Consider the following 21,702-nt stretch of genomic DNA (forward strand, 5'->3'; position numbering starts at 1 on the left):
AACCTCAGACTGAACCTCTCCAATCATGAGCCCAAATGAACTCTTCCTCCTATACACTGCTCTTTTCAGGTATTTTGGTCCCAGTCATGAAAAAGCTGAATCGGATGCTCTTGTCTTCATGAGAAGGGGTCCAGTGGCCAGGGGGTCTCTCTGTCCTTAGGATCCAGAGCTTCACTGTGGCTGGAGAAAGATGTGCCCTTCCCAACTCTGAGCTGCTTTCACAAACCTGGTTCATGTCCAGACGCCACACAAATAATGAAATCAGCCCCAATTGCTTTCATAGTCACAGAATCTGATTAACAGGTAGGGCCAGACATTCATGCTGAAATTTAACTTGGACTCTTATCCAAGCAGTGATCAGAGCGGTCCATGTCTGTACGTGGGGCACCAATTCCCTGTCTTCCTGTTCCATCTATCTTTGCCCTCTGTCCAGCAATTCCCATTTAAAAGGAGGCTTTTTCCTTGAACTCTCCACAGACGGAGGCCCTGGTCTCCAGAGCTCACCTGTAGTTTCTTCACCTGTGAAGATCACTCAATCATATGTCAATTGTCTAATCGACACAACTATCACTTGTTAAGGGCTTGCCCTGTGCCAAGCACTAAGGAAATCTTTTATTTTTTCCAGGCATTTTATCAATTAATTCCCCTCAAAACACAAAGATGTTAACAAAAACCTTCTAGGTTACAGAACTAAGTAGTGTCAGAGTGAAGATCAAATTTAGATCCATCTGACGTCAGAGCTAACGATCCCAAATACCAAAGTGTGGCTCCAGTCCAGTCTAAGCGCTTTGTAGGTCTTGTTTCCTGACTTCTGAGAGGACCCCCCACTCCTCTTTCCTACTTTATTCCTATTGTTGTTCCTCAATTTTGTTCTCCAACGGAGCCACCTCTTTTAACCAAAGCTGAATAATCCAATTGTTTTTGTCTCTGAAATCTGGTATTAATTACCATTTCCATCTATTTGTCTCTTGAAATAAATATCTAAGTCCCTTCATGGGACAACTCAGGTGACTTTCTGGTCCCCCTTCAATGGATCATCTTATTAGAAATTGAATAAAGTATCTGCATCTAATTCTGAATCAAATCATGTAGCAAATTTCTGCTGAGTCTTTTAACAAAATGGAGCTCTTGGCTTCTGTAGGTCTTCCCTTCTTCTAGTTTCTTGTTGCCCTGGGGTGGTCACTGTCCCCTTAAGATGTCACTGTGTGTCACACTTTTCCTAAAAGTTTGTAGTGGGAGAATTAGTTTGAATAGTAGCATAGCACAGCAGAACAAGCATGGGACACACATCACGCGGTCCTTCACCCCTCCAATGTAAAGATATTCTTGTGGTCAGGTGTTGTGTTTGGTTTTTTCGGTTCTTGGTTGTGGCCAACTTCTTGAAACTCTCTCCTGATGCTCCTCATGTTTTCTTCTCTGAATTTCTGTGACCTTGCACCCATGCTCTCCCATCTGTGGCTACCCACTGGCGGCTCTCTCTGTCTTCTATGCCCATAAACACTGTCCATCACATCTCTTTTGGTTTTGACCTGTTCTGTCTCAGCTCTGCCTAGAACAGGAGCTCCCCACCAACAAAACTTTCTCAGGACCATTCATGTTTTCTAACAGAAAAATCAACCATCTTCTTAAGAAATGGATTGTGCTGTGCTTCTAAAAGGCAATTTTTTCCTACATTATGCTCAATCAATTATTTGCTGAGTGAAGAGATTCTCTTCTTATACCTACCATTAATTTTGGTTTACAATTAAAAATAAACAGACTTGTATTATAAAGCTACAAAATCATCCCAACTAGTCTATACTTACCTTAAATAATCCACTGTATACTCATTTTGAACCTTCCATAACAACTCACTGAAATAGTAGTTCCAGGACTACCCAACAGTAGGTGGTTTAGATATTTACTGAATTGATTTTGCTCAGCAGACAATTACAGACACCTATGATTCTAAAACCGTTGTTGAAGTGAATGGAGGGTGTGAATATGCAGGAGTCGGGCACATGCTATACTTCCTTCTGGGAAACCATCCTTATCCCACAAATCTCTGCCCTGGTATGTCTCAGCCTGTACCTTGCCGGATTTTATGCCAGGTACTGGATATGGAGTAATAACCAAAGTACTGCTTTGGTTATTACTCCATATCCAGTACCTGACACGAAATCCTGCAAGGAATAGCCACTCACCATATTTTTGTTCAATTACCAACCATGATGATCCTGTCCTAAGGGATCTCACTGCTGTGAGTAACATCACTGCACTCTACCCAGAGAAAGAGCAATAATGGTCAATCGTGCATTTCTCAGGGGAGAATGATGGTATAATCCACGTTTGCATTTGATCAAAGCAGACATTGAATCATCGGGACAGTATAAGCAAGTGACTGCGTATTATAGAAAAAAAAAAACTTTGATTTTTTTCTATTAGTATATCTCAAGTTTTTTCATTAATCACTTGTATAGTATGAATTTGGCAACTGAGGGAGATTCATTCCTGAATATGTGTAAGAAAATATGGTTTATCAATATGGTTACCTGTACAGATGGTATGGGGCTTGGCAATAGAGTAGCGTAGCTGAGCATAAAACTCTTGCCGTGTAAGGAAAACTATGAGGAGGTTTATAATATAAAGTAAAGAATCCATTTCTAGAAAATAAAAAAAAAATAGTGACCCAAACTAACCCAATGTGAGAAAAACTGTTACATTCAATATAAGATAGATGTCTTTGATTTTCATAAATGTGTCTTTGACATCCTTATTAATCAAATAAGCGGAATGAACATTGGAAAATGCATGTGATAAAGAAGCATTTTTCCTACAAATAAATGATAAGAAACCTGGACCCTTGATTATCAAACTTTACAGCTTAATGCTGAGGAATATATAGTATTAGTGTTTGGGATTTGGGTGGTTCATAGAGGTTTGTATTTTATGTGGCTTTTCCAGTTACTTGAGATGTGATACAAGGCTCCTTGTGTGCATTTGTCATCAGGAAGAGTGGCACCAAATGTCTACAAATACGACAGTTCAAACGGTACACCTGCAGCTTCCCAGACGTCAGTTCAATCCTGGACTCAGTGCTGGATACACATGGGCCTAGATAAATGTCTACAATTCTTTCCACATGGAATTTTTTCTTAAATATCTAATGGAAAGATTTTATGGACCTCTTCCTTCCTCCTTGTTCATAATATTTCCCTTGCAGTAAGTATCAGTATCTAACAAGTAGACATATTGATTGTAATTACTATGAGTCGATTTTAAGCAATTTTTTTTTTTTTTTTGGTATCAGGGATTGAACCCAGGGGCACTTGACCACTGAGCCACATCCTCAGTCCTATTTTGTATTTTACGTAGAGACAGGGCATCACTGAGTTGCCTAGCACCTCGCTTTTGCTGAGGCTGGGTTGAACTCGCAATCTTCCTGCCTCAGCCTCCTGAGCCAATGGTATTACAGGCATGCACCACTGTGCCTGGCTATTACCAGATATTTTTGAATGGAAATTAGACATCAGAGGATTTATTAATCATCATAGGTAATTGAGAACAGGTGATACTGCATAGTAAACATGATGTTGTCATCTTAATTCTGGAGGTCACTTTGAAATAGCGATATCTCTGGATTATAGGGTTTGCGAATGGAAAGTTATCTCAATATGCATACAGCAATGAGAACAGAAACGTTAGAAAATTTGCACAGGTAGAAAGTAAACACGCATTTTCTGGCATGTGGACTTACTTGAACCACTAAGAACTTACTCAGTCCATTTCGACAAAGGGAGCCGAAGGGTCAAACCCAGATACTTAATTTTCTTCTCCAAAAACTCATCAAGTGTTTGCAATTCCTCTCACACCACTCATTTTCCTCACAATTATGTGTCTAAAAACACTGTGGTGGGCAAACATCCCTAGAGGTAGGTAGAATTGTCACACATTCTATGTCAGGGGCAGCAGATTAATGAAGTTTTGACAGAGCTGAGAACACATAACCCTTCACACGACTCTCCAATCCTACCAAATGTGAAAGTGACTTCTATTCTGTGGAGAAAACTTAGCACACCATCAACAAAAAAACATCCCAGGGAACGTGCAATGAGTCCCCAGCTCTACTCCTTATAATAGTTTCTTTATTTTTATTGAACAAGTTCCATCAGTATTAATGGATCTCTTATTACTTCAGGAAGCAAGGTGGGAAGATGTTTCAATAGTATAGCTCCATATTCTAATAGTGTAGCCGTGGTATTGTGGTCTTGCCATGTTAGCATCTGAAATTCCATGACTACAAAAACAGAGAATGTGCTATGACTGACTTGAACTTTGGAACACAGGGAACAGGAAATATTTCTCCTGCACTTTTAGAACCTAACTCACAGAATCCATTGGCTTTATACACCTATAATTATATTATCATGTTTCATATTATTTCCCCTATCTAATCAGTATTTCTCATATTGTCTAAGTAGATAAGTGGAATGCGGAAATAAAATGGTTTACATAAGGACCACTTCAAACAAGGAGACCAAGGGACAGCTGTCCTTCTATACATGAACCTACATGCATGTCTAAGAAATTAAATGCTTTAAACAAAGAGTCCTATTGGAAAATTTAAAAGTATAAAAAGTGAATTGAAGAACAAGTTTACAAAACATTAATTAATAAATAAATATATATATATATATATATATATATATATATATATATATATATATATAGCTATTTAGTGAGTCACTCAATCTGCATTGGATTTGAATTCAAGAAAAAAAGTGTACCATTTTATGGTCCTTAGATCATAAAGTATACAAATTAAGTATATAAATTAAAATTAACATGATGTTCTAAACCAGGAAAGTATTCTGGTTTACACTATTACACTGAATTAGATTTGAAGGTGCAGAATATCTTTTTAAATGCATATGTTAAAATGTTTATATAAAATATACCAAAAGGAATAGAGATATAAATGGGAAAATAAGTATTTATATATGAAGCCTTATTCTGTTGGTGATTTTGAAAGTCACTGGGGTCATTTTCATAACAGAAATGTTAATTCATATAATAATAAAATCAACAAAATTGAAAATAATGGCAAATGTTATCCAGTGTCTCTCCCATTGCTGTATAGATACATGTTGACAGGGAGGACCCAAAATGGATGTACAAATTAAAGGCTTCCAAAACAGAAAAAGGTCTACATGTCCAATGCAAATCATGGGACCAGAAAAAGAGAAGGGTCATATGTCTCTACTTTAAAGAAAATATCTGTATATTTTATGAAGAAATTAAGCCCCCTTGAGTGTGTGGTTCACTAGAAAAAGTAATGTTCAAACATTACTGAGAGACAGAGAATGGCCATGAGCAAGCAAGCTAGAGAGAGAGAGGAACGAAGGGAGGACTAAGGGGGGGGGGAGAGAGAGAGAGAGAGAGAGAGAAAGAAAGAGAGAGAGAGAGAGAGAGAGAGAGATCCTATTCCAATGTATTAGACTATAGAATAGCTTTATAAAAATTATAATAAATTTGAAAATCAGCCTTGTTAAAAAATTTTTAGATGTAGGAACTAGAGAAAGAATAATTCAGGAATTTAAAATTCTATTGCCAAATCTAAGAGTGGAGTCATCTCAAAACCTGGTTCTCATGCTGAACTTGGAGGTTCTTTCCTGTTTCCATGAAGGATGACTCTTTGGTTGTGCTTAGGTGTGTTTGTGGCCTCAATTGGCTTAGCTTTTTTTGTACTATGCTTTTTGTGGCTACCTTTGTGATGTCTAGGCAATGCCAATGTATCAAGGATGAACCTGCAGCATTCCTCAAGCCTTAAAAATGGAGCTAAGCTCAAAACTCCCATATTGTGGAACAAGAAGTAGCAGTCAAGTTCATGTCCACAGAGTAAATGCTCCTTCACCAAGAAATCATATTTATTTGTAAACATGAAAAAATTTTGAGCACCCCCCAGCAAATAATGTGTGCAAATATACTGAAAGGAGAATGATTTTGAAGCAAATGAACTATAACCACTTCTCTGTATTGTTACTTTAGAGATTGTTAGCATAAATTCAGAAAGTAACACACAATCTTTTTGCCGTTTATGAAATTGTGTTTTCATTCTTCGATGTGTGGTATCAGTTAAAAATAATAGAACTCTCTTTCACTGTAGTAGAAATGTAGTCGTAGTTTCAAAGGTAGTAGAAATCCTAGACTCACCAGGGCCTTGAATCTCTCTGCTATAGCTAATAGAGAAGTAATTTCTTGCTGTGGTTCACAACTGGGCTCCCTGGCTATCACATTCCAGCCTCACCTAGAGATAGATAGAGGCAGCAAAGTGCTTCTACTCTAATTCCTACAAGTATTACCTCAAAAGAATATTAAATGGTAGGAAGAATAGATACAACTGTTGTTAACTGCTTTTTTTTTTTTTTTTTTTTTGGCTTGTAGCAGACAAGGAAAGGGCCATGGACTTAGCCTTCAAGTAATCGTGGTCCCACATGAAAGTTCCCATCAAGTAGATCTGGCCCTAGAGAGGTTTTTCATGCCATATAAGCCAGTGCTGCAGAAGTATATTAATCAAGTATCTCCAGAGAGACTGAATCAATAAGACAGATGATAGATAGAGAGATGATAGATGACATGGGATTCGTCATATAAATTGATTCCTATGATTATGGAGACTGAAATGTCCCAAATCAGACTCAGTGTATGCTGGAGACCCTGGAATGCTGATGACATAGCTCAGTCCAAGTCCAGAGACCTGAGAACCAGGAGGACAATGGAGTGACCCTTGATTCTGGTCAAAATGCATTAGAAATTGCAGATGGAGGTCACTGGTGCAGGTGCCAGAGTCCAAAGGCTGCAGAGCCTCAGTTTCTACTGTCCAAGGGCAGGAGATGTGTGTCCCAGAAGAAAAAGCAAATTCACCTTTTCTCTGTCTTTTAGTTCTATCGGGGCCCTCAAATAATTCACTGGTACCTCCCATGTGAGCTTAGGGTGGCTCTTCCTCTTCAGTCCATTGATTCAAATACCATCTTTACTGGAAGCACCTCACATTGATACCAAGAAATAATGCTTTATCAGCTGTCTGGGTGTCTCTTAGACTAGTCAAGATGACACATCAAATTAACTATCACAGGCAGGAAACAAATAGTTTAAAGGCTATAATCAACCATATGCCGATTGAGACAGTTTTGCAAATGTGTGAGCAGAACTGAAAAAATAAGGAATGGATCAGGATCGTGCTTAGACCTGAGGCTCCAGGGGAAGAGACAGTAGGCTTAGAACCCAGCTCTGTGGAAAACGGTCCTTTCCAGAGCCTGCTAAACTTAGGGAGGCAGGAATATATTCCTGGCCCCTGCCCTGTTGATGTCTTCAATCAGTAGAGAAATAAGACTCTAACTCTAACTGCAACATTCAACAAACTCTACATTTAATAGTAGGACGTAGGTAAGAAGCCATTAAATGTTTTTTTTTATTTTATTTTTTTGTTTGTTTTTTTTTAATTTTTATTGTTGGCTGTTCAAAACATTACATAGTTCTTGATATATCATATTTCACACTTTGATTCAAGTGGGTTATGAACTCCCATTTTTACCCCGTATACAGATTGCAGAATCACATCAGTTACACATCCATTGATTTACATATGCAAATATGTCACTTGATTAAATCCGGGGGAAGATTTATTTGACGTAGAACTTGAGAATGGCTAATATTTTAACGGGCAGGAATGGAAAGAAAAACACATGATAACATAAGTGTGGGAAGGGAGGAAATACAAGAAATTATGGAGCATCATTCAGAAGAATTAATAACAGTTTTGCTGTATGGTAATAATACTTAATATTTATGGAATGATCATATGTACCATATGGAATATAATTATCTCAAAATAATCCTATGAAACACTAATAATTATTATAGCCATCTTATAAAGAACCCGAAGAACAGAGAAATTAATTCTTGGTTCCACCCAAAGCCATATTGTTATGAAGCTTCAGATCTAAGGGTCTGAATGAAGGAGGTTTGATTCCAAAGGACTGTTTGAAATAAACTAAAGAAGTTGGGACATACAGAGAAGATGGCTTGAAGGCAAGTTTATGGACTTGGTTCTAAATCAAGAAAGGAAATTCCATTTTTTTTTTTTTTTTTGGTACCAGGGATTAATCCCAGGATCACTTAACCACTGAGCCATATCCCCAGCCCTTCCATTTTTAAAACAAGGTTTCTATAGAAATAGTATAAAACAATATCAAATATATATATATATATATATATATATATATATATATATATATATATTATATAAAACTTGCACATACACATAAACACACAAAGACTTGAAGGCAGTACAATGAAAAATGAACAACATATAGGTATATGAACTAGGGCAATTGAAGAGTTCTTGGTACTTTCCGGATTCACCTGAATCTTTAAAATTTCAACATACAGGACTTTAATAACCAGAAAAATGAAGTATGTATTTTACCCCTTCTACCTAGAACTTAAGACTATGGTCTCCAGTAGGGTCATCTTCAAGGTAGTAGAAAAACATAATCGTTCTCAAAACAACTTTGGAGTTTAAATAAGAAAACATCAATACAGGTCCTACAAAGATCACGCTGAGTGAAGACCAAGCCCTGCCTTCCTGAGTCCACAGGTCCTGTTGTACCACCAGCAGGAACTGATCAGCCAGAGCCTGAGTTTTGTTTTGGTGGTTGTTGTTGTCGTTCGTTTGTCTGTTTGTTTAATTTGAACACATTTTTTATCTTTGTAAAGAAAGTTGAAAAGTTGGAGGAGACATTACACAATTTTGGTACGGATCACTTTTCAAGACTGGATCTATCATGGGTATAAACACATGCACTTTGAAGCATCATTTAGTTTCAGCTTCAGTCGAACATCAAGTAATCCTTGATTCAGAAAGAGGAGAGCCTCCGTGTTTCCAAACACCATGGCCCGTCAACCATAACCAGAATCATCTATGACAGGAGCAGGACAAGCCGTACCACCTCACAGTGTGGAATGCGTGTCTGCTTCTTGCTGTTGCTGTAGTGGTCTATTATTTTATTCCCGAACAATTTTGAGAAGATTGCAACAGACATACTTTTCCACACAGTGAAGTATGGAAAAAGTAGAAAATACTGAAACAAATTGAATTGAAGAAAATGAATATTCTCAATATTTACCACGTGGATAATTGCTGGAAAATGTACAATATTTCTTTTATAGCATTCCTTCTACTCTTTCTTTTTATTTTTAAACTGTATGCAGTTTGGATCATCAAACATGTGCAATTTTGTTGTCTGACTCTTTAATATCATATGCAAGATTATGGACTTGTTCTATAATCTATTTGTTTATAGAATGAGGATATGATTCATAGTAAACTCAAGAAGACCTTCCTCACATGGTATTTCATGTATATCTTTTAATTTTATGGTTTATTTTTTATATAAATACCTAGTCCATGAGATCTGTTTATTTACATTTAACACATATTATAACTAAATCAATTACTACCTTACTTCCCACTATATGGAAATAACACATTTGATTACTTTTACCACTCATTCATTGTGGACCTGTAATAATATCTTTCTGAATAAATGCATTTCCCATTTGTTTCTGACCTAATTGAGAGATAACTTTTGCTATAAGTTTATTTGCTAAATTTACTAATATTCATTTTATCAAAATTTAGATAATATGGATAATTTTTATTTATTTACTTATTTATTTATTTGTCCCTGGGGATTGAATTTTGGGGCACTTGACTACTAGGCCACATCCCAGCCCTATTTTGTATTTTCTTTAGGGACAGGGTCTCACTGAGTTGCTTAGCACCTTGCTGTTGCTGATTCTGGCTTTGAACTCGCTATCCTCCTGCCTCAGCCTCCTGAGCTACTGGGATTACAGGCATACACCATTGTTCCCAGCTAATATAGATAAATTTTTTAAGATCAGCAATATATATACCAATCACCAATGAAAACTTCAGTTCATGTTGTACCTTCTAGAGATTTTATAGACATGGTCTTGATATTTTAACAAAAACAGCACCATATATTTTGAATTCAGTAAAAATAATGGTCCACATTTTCATTGTTAGAGGAATATCATGTGGATTTATCACCATCAGTGTATTCTGCCTGGACAAGGATATATAAGCAATTCTGCAGCAGATACCATAGTCCCAAATCCATATGACCTTGTTCAATGTATCCTAGTAGTGAAATATCACAATATGAACTTTTTTTCCATATACATTGTCAAATTGCTCTGAAATGTCTTCCCCATAGGATTGGCCTTTCCCACACTCTTTCCCAGTGAATATGATCATTCTTTTAAACTTTGTTCCTCTGGAGGACAAGTATGTTCTGTGTGTGTGTGTGTGTGTGTGTCTTCATTTGAATATAACTAGCCCCAAAAGACCTGTCATGTATCATGTAATTGGTACAATTAACTGTTCATGTATGTTACCGATTTTTATATTTAGATGCTTAATGTTGTTATTAATTTGTAATAAGTTTTTTATATTTCAAGAATTAGATCTTTCTTATAATTTTTTTTCTACATGAGGAGGAGTGTATTCCACACAGATTCTTTTTGCCATATAACTCAGTATATGTTTATTTTTTTTAAAGAGAGAGAGAGAGAGAGAGAGAGAGAGAGAGAGAGAGAGTTTTTAATATTTATTTTTTAGTTTTCGGTGGACACAACATCTTTATTTTATTTTTATGTGGTGCTGAGGATTGAACCCAGCGCCCCGCGCATGCCAGGTGAGCACACTACCGCTTGAGCCACATCCCCAGCCCCTAACTCAGTATATTTTTATTTCACAAAACTTTAATAATTTTACATAGTACAATGCATCTATTTGTTTATAGAATGAGAGTTTATGATTCAGAGTATACTCAAGAAGGCCTTCCTTACATGGTATTTCACATATATCTTTTAGTTTTATGGTTTATTTTTTATGTAAATACCTAGTCCACGGGATCTGTTTATTTACACTTAACACATGTGTCTACCTTAGATTATTTCTTTTAGTGTGAAAATCATGGTCTCAGACTTTGGGGTTATAAATCCACACTCCTTCCATCTGACATTCAACATTTGCTAAATATCTAGGGGTATCTTTCTGATGATGAAACAAGGACGCATAGGTATCAGGATGACATAGAAGATAACAGCTGACATTTAAAAAGCAACCAATGAATTAACAGTTTTAGGGGAACATAGGTTGGTGATGAAATCAAGTACACTACAAATATGATTCTACTAAAAAAACCTTTGAATAAGATCTCAGCTGCATGATCTGTTTTCTTTTTTTTAAATTTTTATTGTTGGTTGTTCAAAACATTACATAGTTCTTGATATATCATATTTCACACTTCGATTCAAGTGGGTTATGAACTCCCATTTTTACCCTGTATACAGATTGCAGAATCACATCGGTTACACATCCACTGATTTACATATTGCCATACTAGTGTCTGTTGTATTCTGCTGCCTTTCCTATCCTCTACTATCCCCCTTCCCCTCCCCTCCCCTCCCCTCTTCTCTCTCTACCCCATCTACTGTCATTCATTTCTCCCCCTTGTATTATTTTTCCCTTTCCCCTCACTTCCTCTTGTATGTATTTTTGTATAACCCTGAGGGTCTCCTTCCATTTCCATGCAATTTCCCTTCTCTCTCCCTTTCCCTCCCACCTCTCATCCCTGTTTAATGTTAATCTTCTTCTCATGCTCTTCCTCCGTACTCTGTTCTTAGTTACTCTCCTTATATCAAAGAAGACATTTGGCATTTGTTTTTTAGGGATTGGCTGGCTTCACTTAGCATAATCTGCTCTAATGCCATCCATTTCCCTGCAAATTCCATGATTTTGTCATTTTTTAATGCAGAGTAATACTCCATTGTGTATAAATGCCACATTTTTTTTTATCCATTCGTCTATTGAAGGGCATCTAGGTTGGTTCCACAGTCTTGCTATTGTGAATTGTGCTGCTATGAACATCGTTGTAGCAGTGTCCCTGTAGTATGCTCTTTTTAGGTCTTACTCAAACTAAAAAGTTTTTTTCTCAGCAAAAGAAACAATAAGAGAGGTAAATAGGGAGCCTACATCCTGGGAACAAATCTTTACTCCTCACACTTCAGATAGAGCCCTAATATCCAGAGTATACAAAGAACTCAAAAAATTAAACAATAAGAAAACAAATAACCCAATCAACAAATGGGCCAAGGACCTGAACAGACACTTCTCAGAGGAGGACATACAATCAATCAACAAGTACATGAAAAAATGCTCACCATCTCTAGCAGTCAGAGAAATGCAAATCAAAACCACCCTAAGATACCATCTCACTCCAGTAAGATTGGCAGCCATTATGAAGTCAAACAACAAGTGCTGGCGAGGATGTGGGGAAAAGGGTACACTTGTACATTGCTGGTGGGACTGCAAATTGGTGCGGCCAATTTGGAAAGCAGTATGGAGATTTCTTGGAAAGCTGGGAATGGAACCACCTATGATCTGTTTTCAAGGGAAAAAAATGCTATAGTAGGCATTCCAGGTAGCGGAAATAGATAGTATTCAATAATTGTTGTTTTTAAAGGCAACTAGCTATTTTTAATAAACTTGAATGTATTAACATCAAGAGTAAGAGTGTTACAGCTTTAAAATCATGGACCTATGATGCATTACCTCTGCTTCACCACATCTACCTATGTTGACAGTGACATATATACTCCTAACGTAAACACTAACCAGATGGGGGCTTCTTCAGTCTCATAACTCTTTAAAACAGATCCCTGGGCTTTGAAGAGTTATCTCAAGAATTTCAAGACAATATATCCAGCTGTTTCTTTATATTTCTTTAGTGGCTGTTCCACTTGACTTTCATTCAGTCCCCCCAACCTCCTTACTGCCCTTGTCTGTGGGGTTCACAATGACAACCTCAGGGGAAGGATCCATCCAGGCCCATTAATGCTCAATATGGTCTAGAGTCTTCTGAGCCTTTTTGATGATCAAAAAGTTGTACTGGCTACAAGATGACAAGGCAGCAAGAAGCTGTGCTGACAATTGCAGAAGTACTTCATAAAGAAAAAAAAAACTCATCATATTTTGCAAACCAACTCTTTTGCTCAGACCTATATTGTAAGCTTGTATTGTTCTCACACCCAAGTGATGAATGTATGTTGATGCCTTTTTTCTCCTTTTAAGAAATACATTTCCATCTGAGTCGTGTTTGTCACAAATGTTTAGACACACAGCTGTCTATCTGCAGTGGTTCTGCATCCTTGTACGTTGAAGAATGCACTCTAGTAAATGTTCTTTGTATGTCGACTCCTTTGTTCCCTACTTGAGTCTTGTTAAGTTTGGGGAATTATTACTTCTGGCTAGGACTAATGGGAAACAGCCATTTAAACATTGCTCGGAAATGATAACCTAAAGCTAAGGGACGGCGTCATTTTAACGCGCTAAAATGCGAAATACTCCTTTCTCGGTTGTCATTGCAAGGATAGGACTTGTGAAATGAATGATACTGGGTTGTAGGTGATGGGAAAAAAAATGCACAGACGTTTTATAACAAAGGGCAAAGGGAACTAAAAGTGTAGGGAAGCTTTGATGCCGTTGTGTGGCGACACACATTTCCTAAGAATGAGGAAAATCAGCAGGCCTAATTCCGTCTGTGTTAAATATTGATATCAATATCCTGTGGAGACTCGGTAAGCAGAGGTTCGGTTAAAATGTCTGAAAAAGGCTTTCATGCACAGACTAGAATGAGAAGGAAAATGCTGCAGTGGGAACTTCTAAAATTTGTGAAGTGCAATATAATGTTGTGAATCTAATAAGGAACAATTTGAAGGTTCTTGTTTACCAACAACCTCATGTCACCAAGCACCTGTTGAAGTACAGGTATTAGAAATCCAGAAGAGACAGCAATAGTGGTCTGCAGGGGAGCTTGAGGCATGCCACCCAGCCTCTTCCACCCACCCACTCACTCCCCACCAGGTGTTCAGTGCCGCCAGCCAAGCTTCTCCTCTTTCCCTGCTCAGCTCATACGATCATTATGGTAGTTACCTCACGACTTCTCTCTTCCCCTGATCTCCCTGATGCTGTTAGAGTGTAAGCCAGCCGTTCAGGTGGAAGGCGTATGGACCACACAAGGCCAGTCTCCCCTCTGAGAAGTGCAAGCTCAGAGAGTTCCTGAGACACCTCAAGGTTCAATAATTCATTACAGAGAGCTCACTGACAGCTGTGATCTTCACATCTATGGTTTATCATGGGGAATAAAATAGGCTAGGGAAGTTTTGGTATTTCCAAAGTTTAATCTGTATCATTATTTGTCATTATTATCATTATAATATTATTATCATATTATATCATTATGAAAATCAGCCAAGGAAAGAATTGCCTAGGACATAGGCTGGGGAAGTACTAAACTTCAATACTTCCAGCGTACCTAGTGTCCTGTGGTACCCAGTGTCCTCGCTCCATGGGGTCAGGAGGCATTCCTTTCCTAGCATTGATGTGGGACAACGTGGACAGATAATGCCAACCCAGGAATCTTTAAAGAGGCAACTAACATGACAAAGACACTTCGCTTTCAAAAAGGCCAGAACCCACAGTCATTTCCAGAAGGCATTTGTCTACTATTTTTAAACTTTCTTCCCTGTCATTTTTGCTGACTTACAACTTGTGAAATGCCTTTCCCTCCTTTTTGTGACAGTTATTCCACAAAGACCCACTGAGCCAATGCTTTCCTGTGAGAGAATATTTCTAGTCATGGCTTCTGTTAGACTTTGCTTTATGACTGGGGCCTTGCATTATGCTGCAAGTATACTGAACATTTTCACAAGATCAATTTCACCTTCTCATTGTGGCAACTCTGTGAATGCCCATTTTGTGAAGCAGTAAGTGGAAGCCCAGAGAATTTAGAGACATGGTGTGCCATATGTAAATGCTAGTGAAAGTCAGCCAAATTGAGGCACAGACATTGTTAGATTAGACCATGTGAAATTGCTACTTTTGTATGTTAAAAAAAAATCTTTGCATATTTGCAATTTTGTACTATTCCACCTAATACATCTTAAAATAAGTGACAACACAAGATAATATGCACATAATCAATTGTCAAAATGAATGACAAATATAATAAATGCTATGGGCAGACAATAATTACAGCAACTTAGGATGAACCTAGGCTAGGCTATGTTATTAATCTTCCTCTGTCACTGTTTCATTTTGATCTCTTCCTCTTGGTGCTACTTATAATTCTTTAGTTGCTTGGGTCAAGTTGAGGCTTCCACTTGAAGATTCTGCCCGAACCCCAAAGACATGACCTAGTATGTTGCAACCAAGTCCCCCTCTCCACACCTCCACCTTGGCCTTCCTTCCTCTATTCCCACAGTAAAAATTCTACATTTCTGTGAGCCACATTTTTTTTCTCTTTCTTTTTTTAAGCCTAAGGCTAAATCCACCAAAAGCACCTTTAAAATATTAACATATCATTTCTTCCGTGAAAATGGCCACACCTTTCATATTTCAAGCATATTTCACCTCAATCAGTAGTACAAGCGTAGTTTTTAAAAATGTCTTTAATGTAGCAAAAATGAATGAAAGAAAACACATATCTCCTAAATGTACAATGCAATAAATATTTTGTGGGGGAGGATACCAGGGATTGAACTCAAGGGCACTCAAGTGCTGAGCCACATTCCCAGACTTATTTTGTATTTTATTTAGAGACAGAGTCTCACTGAATTCCTTAATGCCTTGCTTTTGCTGAAGCTGGCTTTGAACTCATGGTCCTCCTGCCTCAACCTCTCAGGGTGCTGGGATGACTGGTATGTGCCAACAAGCCTGGCTTAATAAATGTTTTCAAGTAGCAGATCCTATGAAAAACACCTAGAGACAGAAATAAAATAATGGCAGTACCCAAGGTGCCCTCTTGTGCCTGCTCCAAATCACCCTCCTACCAAAGGTTGTGATTAGCCTGACTTATCCCTGTGGAGTAATTTTGCCTTTTTAGAAGTTTACATGAAGTGAATTATAGAATATGTACCTTTGGGGGCAGAATTTTAACTTATGTTCAACATGTTTTGAAATTTATTTCCAAAATTATCTTTTATAGAAATTCATTATTCTTGCTTTAGAGTATTTCACTGAATTAACACACTGAGGTGTGTCCAGTTTATGGCTCTTAAGAATCTTGCTGCTGTCCACACCCCTCTGCAGGTTTTCTGGGGTGTGTGTGTGTGTGTGTGTGTGTGTGTGTGTGTATATATATATATATATATATATATATATATATATATATATATATATATATATATATATATAAAGTATGCATTTCTGTTGGATATATAACCTGAACTGGGTATTGAACACAAGGGCACTTTACCACTGAGCTACACTGAACCACAGCCCCAGCCCTTTTCATTTTTTTTATTTTGAAATAGGATCTCACTAAGTTGTATAGGGCCTTGCTAAGTTCCTTAGGATGTCCTCAAACTTGCTATCCTCCTTCCTCAGCCTCCAAAGTCACTGAGATTACAGGTGTGTACCACCATGCCCTGCTTGTGGTAAACATAATTCCTGCTTGCCTAGATAATACCAAGAATTATTCCAAAGTGTTTAAAATAATTTAACTCTTCTTTGCCAACAGTAGGTATGGCTCAATTTATTAAGTGTGCATATTCCCAAGGGAAGACAATAACATCTGTTTTTAATTTAAGATGTTTGATAACATCTTTCCAAAATGCCTATTATTAAATATTTCCTATTTAAAAATAAAAATATATGTTTTGTTCTTGTCAGTTTGTAGGAGATATATATTCTGGATACAAGGCCTTTGTTATACACATGTATTGCTAATATTTTCAATTACTTTGTTTTTTTTTTTTTTTTTTTTTTTTTTTTTTTTGTACCAGAGATTGAACACAGGGATGCTTATCCACTGAGCCACATCCTTGGGCTTTTTATTTTTTATTTAGAGACAGGGTCTCACTAAGTTCTTAAGTCCTTGCTAAGTTGCTGAGGCTGGCTTTGAACTCGCACCCTCCTGCCTCAGACTCCCCAGCCTCTGGGATTACAGGCATGCACCACCACAACAGTCTTTATTGTTGTTGTTGTTTTTAACTCTTGGTTTCTTTTGACAAATTGAATCTATTAATTTTTATATAGCCTAGTTTACCAACTTTTTATTATAATTAAAAAGACATTCATCTTACAAAAGAAATTTTTTTCCGTCATCGGGACTCTGAAGATATCCCCCTGAATTATTTTCTAAAAGCTTTGTGATTATTAGTTTTGATAATTACATCTGTGTTCACCTAAAGTTAATTTTTATGTGTGAGTCAAGATTTATTTTTCTCTTAGGTAGAGAAAGTTGACCCAGTAATGCTTATTGAGAAAACTGTCCAAGATTTGCCTACTATTCTACAGGGTCAATTTGTTATAAAATAACATTCATATTTATGGCTTTTCTGTTTCTGAACTCTTTACTCTATCCCATTGGTCTGTTAGTATATCCTGAAGTTGAAGCCATACAGTTTACTTGTTGCTTTATTTATATCTGGAAATAAAAATTTTAACATGTCTCTCATGATTGCCTTAGTTATTCCTGGTCATGTGCATTTTCATAAAAACATTAGAATCAGCCAAAGAAGTTTTTTAAAGAGCTAAATATTCTTGCTGGGACATTCATTGTGTTGTGCTGTGCTCAGTGACTATGGACAGAGTTAACATCTTCATGATATGTTCTTATTACACCCATGTACAATAATTTGTCCCATAATGTTCTATAGGATTTTGTGCAATAGTCTGGTCTATATTTTGGTACGTTTATTCTTAGATATTTTATATTTCTTGGCACCAAAACAGTACATTCTATAGTTTAAAAGGGTTTCAATTGGATTATTACTATGATAAAGAAATAAAATTGATTTTGGGCATTGATTTTAGTGACTTTATTAAATTCACTTCATAACACCTACACACTCTTGATTTAAAATTCTTCCCATATACACAATAATGACACCTGCAAATATTCATATTTTTATGCAATTTTCCAAACTTGCACATTTCTCTTGCCAGTTGAAATGGTTGGAACCTCCAACAGAATGACTGTAGATACAGTGATTCTGAGAATTTTGTCTCTTTCCCCAATTTTATTGGAAGAAAGCTGTTAATATCCTAGAATTAAGTATAATGTCTATTTTCCAAGTATGCTTTATCAAATTAAGCATGTGTCTTCCTTCACATAGTTTAGTGAAGCATCTTTGTTGTTCTATTTATTTTAACTAAATTGTACATGCTTGATGAATATTCCCATTTGCTCTCCCTTCTTCTGTCTCTCTTCTTCTCCTTCCCTCCACTCCGCCTTCCTTGTCTCTACTGCCTCACCTTGGCTTTTGTTGAGAAGGTGTCTTTTAGCTCCTCTCACGTGTTAATGTATTGATTTCATGGAAGGGACTTTGTACTTAAATGAACCTCACATTCCTGCAATACTCCTATTCTGGTTTGATATAAAATATTTTAAATTTATAGATCCCTGAATTCAACTTATTTTTAATATTTTGTTCCTAATATTTATTTTATATTTTCCACCTTCATTAATGAGATTGAATTGTAATTTTCCTATTTGATAATGTTCTCCAGGACTTGAAAGCAAGTTTGAGGCCAGCCTCAGCAACTCAGTGAAACTGTAAGCAACTTAGCAGGATTCTGGCTTAAAATAAAAAATAGAAAGGGCTGGGGATGTTACTCAGTGGAGAAGTGTCCTGTTTCAATCCCTGGTTCAAAAAAAAAAAAAAAGAAAGAAAGAAAAGAAACTATACAAGACATTTTTCCATAGCAAATGTTTGGTTAGATTTACTGTAAGGTGTTTTTTTTTTCTTTCTTTTTCATGTAGGAAATTGAATTCAGAAAGACTTTTCCATTAAGCAACATCCCCAGCCCTTTGTATTATTATTATTGTTGTTTTTATTTTGAGACAGGTTCACACTAAGTTGCTTATGGCCTGGCTGAATTGCTGATGAGGCCAGCCTCAAAGTTGATCCTTCTCCCTCAGCCTCCCTATTTGCTGGGATTACAGGAATATGCTACCATACCGGGAAGATCTACTCTTAAGTTTTTAATCTTCTTGTATTTCCATGTTTCCATCTGGGCGCTTGTTGTACTTAACAAATTTGTGTTCTTGTTTTTCGGGTTTGCTGATTTTGTTTTTAAAAATATCTGTTTTTCTTTTCCTGAGAATTATTTCATTCCAGCTTCTCTTTTACAGGAAGTTTTAGCTGCCATCAAACTCTAGGTAAAAGAGTATCCTTCTATAATTCTATCCTCTCTTGGATTTAGCATTCTTGTGTCTCCCTCAAAGATGGTCTTTTCCCCTCCTCTGGCTGCTTTCAACGATATTTGGGTTTCTGCAGTTTTACTATAATTTGTTTATATTTTTAAGGTTGATATTGCTTCTAAAATCTGTTTTTGAATTATTTAACTGGTTTTCCAATGGTTTCCCACCTCATCCCTTAAATGTTATTCTGGGCGTTTACCTATCCTTTTCTCCTGGGACTCCAACTGCATGTATATTTTGATGTTCGATGAGTTTATTTTCACTTCAGTATTTCCCATTGATTTATATCTCCATGTGTCAGTGCTATACTTCACTAATGTGTATTTCAGTTCAATGATCCTAATCATTAGGGTTTTGCCGATTAAACCCATTTACTGTTAATTTTGTCGTTTTATTTGACAAAAATCTACACTTGATTCTTTGTATGTATTCCATTGTACTTTTAGAGCTACCGAAGAGCTTAGAGGAAAGTTGACTCTCACACCTTTCATGAACTTTTTCATCCCTTTCCAATATCCTCCAGCTTGACATGGAGAAAACATTTCTAGATACAAATCCTAGCTCCATCATGGCTGGCTAGGCAGCCGCACACATACTACCTAATGTGGAATCCGTTTCCTCCTCTCTAACTTGGAGATGAAAACACAAAGGACCTCTTGCACAGTGCTGCTTTAAGAATGAAATGTGATAATATATGTAAATTGGTTAAGAAAATGCCTTCATGGACTTCCTAATATGAAATGATGTTTAATATTGATGACCTGTTGAAATGAAGTAAACTTGAGCTCCTTATTCACCTGGCTGAAAAAAAATGTGAAATTTGGTCTAGATGTGTGGCTCAGGGGACCTAGCATGTGGAAGGCCCGGGGTTGAATCCCCAGTACTACCAAAAACAAAAAGTAAAATTATATGTCTTATGTTACATATTTCTTCCAGGCAGTTCATTCTAGAACATTCTGGGCTCTTTCTAAGAGGCCTTTGAGTGTGAGCTGCTGGCTGCCTAATCAAATCCAGTCCATTTATGTATATATATGGAAGGTGTTGTGTATCTAAGTAGTTCCTCAAACAGCCTGAATTATTGTGCACCCTGCTCTGTTCCTAGAGCGTATAATCAACGAGTGCAACAAACACATTGTTATAAATGGGACAGTCTTGGGCACGTTTCCTTCTACCACTGGGCTGAGCTTTATTAAAGTGAATGAATGAATGGTGTAATGACTCTGATTGACAGTTAATTGATGATGCCATTGACCTGTCTACTACCTTTGGGAAATTCATTTGATGAACAAATATTTCCATTTATCTTATGAAATGCTATGCATTTCCCCCTTTTCACTCTTAAACTCTATTACTTCTTGCACTGTCTTGTAGACTCTGACCTAGATTATTAAAACATTTCCTAGTTAGACTTGCTTTGAGTCTTCAGATTTAATCTTCTCTGATTCAAGTGCCTTCTTCACTTTGTTTTGGTTATATTTCTGCTCTTGTAGGGTGGTTTCTTGTGACTTTTGCTTAAACCCCCTCTGCTGGTTCAAGTTCCTCCTTTTAAAATTTCCCTGTGTAGGTAGTTGGCTCCTAATGTTAGAAGCTCTATATTGCATGAAATTAACTGGGCCTTCTATATATTTTCTATGGGGCTGCAGATCCCAGGTTATGCCCTCTTATCCTCGTTGCCTGTAACTCCTTGATCCACACACAGACTCACATACATCCCTCTACACACACACACACACACATACATATACACACACTATTTTTAACTTCAAATCTCTGAGACAGCTATTTAGTAATCAACTGGAGGGTCATTAAACTTTATTTCGTAAATAATTTCAGCTTCCTTGTGAGTTTAATTTAACTTATTTGTTTATTTTCTCATAAATGGGACATTTGTCTAATAACATGCTTTAGAAGTCAAATGGAATAATATATAATGTATTTTACCAGTTGTCAATGAATAAACATGCAGAAATTAATTTGTCAATAGAGAAAGTATTCAAAATTTTCAATAATTTACTTATATGTCAATTGAAAGTGGTTTTTTTGATCTTTTGATTTTTGATTTTTTTTTTTCATTTTCAAATGAGAGACTCCTGTGTCTTCACTGTATGTGAAAGGAAAGCAAGGAACTTGGAGATGGGCGAGTGAGAAATGAAAGACCGAGGCCAGGCAGAAATACACAGGAGAGTTTATTTGTCAGAGCTGAGAAATAAAGGCCATCTCTCCATAGATGGAAAGAGGAAAAATAGGCTTGGGGTTCAGGACTTTTATGGGGCAGGTCCTAATGGGGGTGGTTAAGGGTGGGCTTGGTTTGAGGGAGTGGTGATATGCCCTTGTTGGGAAAGAATGTAGGCAGTGAAGGGTTGGG

Source organism: Marmota monax, unplaced genomic scaffold (genome assembly GCF_021218885.2).
Source record: "Marmota monax isolate L192 unplaced genomic scaffold, Marmota_monax_Labrador192_F-V1.1 WCK01_AAM20220418_F8-fsc00178, whole genome shotgun sequence".
NCBI lineage: Eukaryota > Metazoa > Chordata > Mammalia > Rodentia > Sciuridae > Marmota > Marmota monax.